The sequence below is a fragment of the Gossypium arboreum genome, chromosome 11 (genome assembly GCF_025698485.1).
Source record: "Gossypium arboreum isolate Shixiya-1 chromosome 11, ASM2569848v2, whole genome shotgun sequence".
Taxonomy (NCBI): Eukaryota; Viridiplantae; Streptophyta; class Magnoliopsida; order Malvales; family Malvaceae; genus Gossypium; species Gossypium arboreum.
Window position 1 is genome coordinate 76,318,355 of NC_069080.1, and position 5,652 is coordinate 76,324,006.

Sequence of the window (5,652 nt, forward strand, 5' to 3'; positions counted from 1 at the left end):
GCTAGTGTGGGTAATGCCAGATCAAATCAACCCGAGTGTAAACATTGTGGCAAACGACATCTTGGCAGTTGCAGATTTCATAATCGTGCTTGTTTTATATGTGGATCAATGGATCATTATATTCATGATTGCCCAGTGTTAGTTGAAGAAAATCCACTGCAGAATACGAGATCGGGTAATACTGCAGCTTGGGGTAGACCACCTAGAAATACGGGTAATGCGAGTGATAGTCAGAGAGGGACTAAAGATACAGCAGTCAGATTTGAGGCTCGTGCACCTACCTGAGCCTATGCTATTCGCGTACGAAAGGAGTCTTCGTCGCCAGATGTCATTACTGGTACATTCACTCTTTATGATACTAATGTAATTGCATTGATTGATCCTGGTTTGACTCATTCTTATGTGTGTGAGACTTTAGTAATCAATAAGACTTTGCCTGTTGAGTCTACAGAGTTTGTGATTAAAGTGTCAAACCCCTTGGGCCAGTGTGTTATGGTTGACAAAGTGTGTAAGAACTGTCCCTTGATGGTTCAAGATTCGTGCTTTCCGGCTGACTTGATGTTGTTGCCATTTGATGAGTTCGACATAATTTTGGATATGGATTGGTTGACTTTTTATGATGCTATTGTAAAGTGCAAGAGAAAAACTATTAATTTACGGTGCTTAAATGATAAGATTATTCAGATTGAATCTAATGATCCAAATGGGTTACCAGCAGTGATTTCTTTGATGTTAGCTTAGAAATATGTGAGAAAAGTCTGCGAAGCTTACTTTGGATATGTGCTTGACAATAAAGTGGCCGAAAGAAATATAAAATCAGTGCCTGTTGTGTATGAGTATTTGGATGTGTTTCCTGAAGAATTATCGGGTTTTCCACCTATTCAAGAGGTAGAGTTTGGTATTGAGTTAATGCCTGGGACAACTTCGATATTCATAGCTCCGTACAGAATGGCATATATTGAATTAAAACAATTGAAAGCTCAGTTGCAAGAGTTAACAGATAGAGGTTTTGTACGATTGAGTTTCTCACCCTGGGGTGCGCCAGTGTTATTTGTGAAAAAGAAAGATGGAACTATGAGAATGTGCATTGATTATAGACAGCTCAATAAGGTGACTATAAAGAATAAATACCCGTTGCCACGGATTAATGATTTGTCTGATCAACTGAAAGGGGTTACAGTGTTTTCGAATATAGATTTGAGATCAGGCTATTATCAGTTGCGAGTTAAGACTCTGATGTACCAAAGACTGCTTTCCGAATAAGGTATGAACACTATGAGTTTTTGGTTATGCCTTTTGGACTTACTAATGCACCTGCTGTTTTTATGGATTTGATGAATCGGATCTTCAGAGAGTATCTAGATCGATTTGTAGTTGTGTTCATAGATGACATTTTGATCTACTCCCGTGATGAAACCGAACATGCCAAACATCTAAGACTGGTGTTATAGAATTTGCGAGATAAACAGTTGTATGCAAAGTTCAGTAAATGTGAGTTCTGGTTCAGTGAAGTCAGTTTTCTGGGCAATGTTGTATCAGCATCGGGTATTTGGGTTGATCCGAGTAAAATTTCAGCTATACTTGATTGGAAACCTCTGAAGAATGTTTTTAAAATTCGAAGCTTTCTGAGACTTGCTAGTTATTATAGATGATTCGTGAAAGGTTTCTCTATGATTGCAGCTCCGATGACAAAGCTATTACAGAAAGATGTTAAGTTCGAGTGGTCAGAAAAGTGCAAGAAAAGCTTTGATCAGTTGAAAGCCTTTTTGACCGAAGCTCTAGTACTAGTTCAACTAGAATCGGGTAAAGAATATGTTATCTATAGTGATGCATCTTTAAATGGTTTAGGCTGTGTTTTGATGCAGGAAGGCAGAGTTATAGCTTATGCCTCAAGACAGTTAAAGCCACATGAAAAGAACTATCTGACACATGACCTAGAATTGGCAGCTATCGTGTTTGCATTGAAAATTTGGCGATGTTATCAGTTTATTGAGAAATGTCATGTTTATTCTGATCACAAAAGTCTGAAATACTTGATGACTCAGAAAGATCTGAATTTGAGACAACATTAGTGGTTAGAATTGCTAAAAGACTACGAGCTTGTGATTGACTATCACCCGGGAAAGGCTAATGTTGTTGTTAATGCTTTAAGCCAAAAATCACTGTTTGCTTTACTTGTAATCAATGCGCATATTGCTATGTCTGATAATGGTTCGATAAAAGCTGAATTGAAAGTAAGACAGTTATTTATTCAGCAGATTTATGACGCCCAGAAGGTTGATAATGATTTGTCAGGAAAATGAGCTCAATGTGATTCAAATACAGATTAAGAGTTTTGAGTTGATACTGATGGTTGTTTGAGATTCTGAAACTGAATATGTAATATCCTGAATTAGGGCTTAATCGAAATAGTGGTTTCGTGACCACAAATCCGAGATAGAAATAATTATTTTACAATGATTTTGATGTTTATGATATGATTGCATGATTGTGTGAAAACTTCGTGATGAAATTCTATGCCTAAAGTGCTTAAATTGAAAGTAGGGACTAAATCGAATAAGTTGCAAAACTTGCATTCTAGAAGTTTTTAGTATGAAATTGTTTTGGAATATTAATGAGGAGGTCTTAAATAGCAATTTGACCAATTTTACGTTCATGGACAAAATTAGGACATGGAAGGAATTTTGGAAAGTTTAGTAGTAAGGGTATTTTGGTCATTTAGTTATTAAAATGAATTAAAAACAAAATTAAAAGCCAATTTTGTCCATATTCTTCATTAGGCCGAAATTTCAAGGGTTCTCCATAGCTAGGGTTTGTTTCAAGCTTCCAAGCTCCATAGTAAGTGATTCCAAGCCCGCTTTTAATGTTCTTTACGCTTTTGGAATCCGGAAGCTCGATTAAGCTTATGCTAGCAATAATTCAACCTAGGGTTTATATTTGGAAAAATACCCATAGGTGAAATTTGTGTATTTTGATGTTTTATGATAGAATATGGGGATTTAAATTATGTTAGACAACTTGTGCTACTCGGTTTTTAGTGAAAACGAGTAAAAGTGCTTAATCGGCAAAAATACCTAATAGTCACAAGTATATGTTAGAGAGAGAATTTGATGTTGCCATAGAAGGAAAAGTGATCAGCATGTTATAAAACATAAGAATAAGGAATAAAGTTTAATTCCGAGCCTAGGGGCAAAAGTGTAATTATGCAAAAGTTTAGGGCAAAAGTGTAATTTTTTAAAGTTCAGTATTAAATGCTGTTTTGATAAATGTATGTATTAAATAAGATTAATTTGGTATTATAGATCAAGAAAAAGCGAGATTCAAGTCGTGATCGAGGAAAAGAAAAGATTGTGGACTAAATTGCAAAATCTTTATATTTTGGTACCAAGGTAAGTTCATGTGTAAATAATGTAGTATAATTGTTATTTTTAAGTTATTGATGTTAATTATATGATATGTTGATTTTATCATGAAATATATGCTTTGTGGTTATTTTGAATAAAATGCAAATTATGTGAATTATTTGTTAAATATAAAGTGCTACCGAGTATTGGTTTGGTATTTTACTAAGATGGCAAGGATATGTGTTCGAGGAAAATCCGTTTGAACCTTAGGAATAGATTAGGATACAAGTGACATGTCACTAGGATGGTTGAGCATCCGAACTCGTTGAGTTGAGTCCGAGTTCACCTATGGATGCGAATGTCCGAACTCGTTGAGTTGAGTCCGAGTTCGTGAGATGTAACTAGGCATCCGAACTCGTTGAGTTGAGTCCGAGTTCACTTATGGATGCGAACGCTGAGCTCGTTGAGTTGAGTCCGAGTTCACTTAGGGCGGGTTACATGATTTCTTGATTACATATGAGGCACTTATGTGCAAATTATCTCGTATCCGAGTTGTATTCGATGTGTTCAACGGGTGAAATTTCTAGTGAAATGGAAGAACACTTAAGATGCAAGTAACGTTTTGGTAAGTGTTGTGAAATGGACACTTTGGACAGGTATGTTCTTAACCCTCGGGTTGAAAATAGATACAACAACGATAAGGTGGTAAGATGAGGAATGACGTTTAGAAATATGACATATGTTTTGGTGATGCCATGCTAAAGTTGTTTGGTATATTTGTATTGTTATGTTACTTGTTATTTACATATGAACTTACTAAGCATTTATGCTTACTCCTCCTCTTTATTTATCAGTAGTTTTGAACAAGCCACTTGGGAATCGGGACGGTCGAAGGTTCGATCACACTATCCAAAGGATTTTCATCCGGGTAAATGGCTTGTAAAACTTAAGTATGGCATGTATAGCAATATACTTATTTTGTGTAAATAATTTTATGATCTGACCATGTTTGGTTGAGAAAATGTTTGCTATTGATAAGTCATGGTGATGGATAATTTAGATCATGTTTGATATTATGGAAGTTTAATAGGTTATCTAGTTCATAAAAATTCATGGAAAGATGAAACTTGCCTTAAAATGAATATTCTTTGAAGCAATGACATGAATTTGAAAAATCACTAAAAATAGTATAAATAGAACTAAATAATGAGTAAGTTATTAAATTGAAGCTTAATGAGTCTATTTTGATATGGATTGAATAAAACAGGAATATAAATTATATTTTATGAGATATTTAAACTTTTGTGAAATAGGGCCAGAGTGATTTCTGGATCCCCTGTTCTGATTTTAAAAATTCATAATAAATTTTACAAAAATAATTAGAAGTTTTTCTTTATATTTATAGATTCCTTATTGAGTCTAGTTTAGTAGAAACAAACCTCATAGTCATTTAATTTCTTTATAGAGAAATATCTGATTCGTAATACACAGAGGTCAGAGTAGTCAAACCCTGAAATAGGGGAGATTTTAACTAATAAACTGTACTAATTGACCCAACAAAAAATTCTAGAAAAAAATTAGTAAATAGATATATGAGTCTGGATTTAGGGAAAATTTATGGATCTAGATTTTGAGTTCCGTAACTCGACATATGATTTTTCTTGTAACTGTGACGCGGGTAGTTAGAAAGCTGTGAATATAGAAATAAATGATTTGAAGTTCTTAATTTGATAAATATTGTTTGGTAACCCCTCAAGCTCGACTCCGGCGATGGTCTCGGGTGTAGGCACATTACATTTAGTGGTATCAGAGCAGGTTTAGTCAGTTCTCGGACTACGTGTTGTATGTACGGATTTTGCTATACATGTCATATGTGTGAATTGTGATAGTGTGACGACTTGACCTTTTAAATGAATTTTATATAGTAAATGGATCCCGATCCAGTGTGGCGATGAAGTAGAGAGTAATGCACCAGCTCATTTGAAGGGGCGTGCGATGAAAACCCACCTCCTCTTGTTGGTCGGGGAGGAGGAGAAAGGGATCGGAAGCCTTTCTCCAAATGATGAGTGCATGGTACATCGAGTTCGTTCAGCGAACCCAAATGTACGACCTTCCCCACCTCCCTAATTCCTCAACCTATGCCTCCGATGCCTCGGGGAGTGGATATGATAAAATTTCATAGAACCCCGATTGATGAAATTCGTAAACAAGGGGCTGAAGAATTTAGAGCAAATATTGATGATGATGCGAGAAAGCGAGTTACGGCTTGAAAATTCTATCCGGTATTTGATGAATTATCTTGTACACG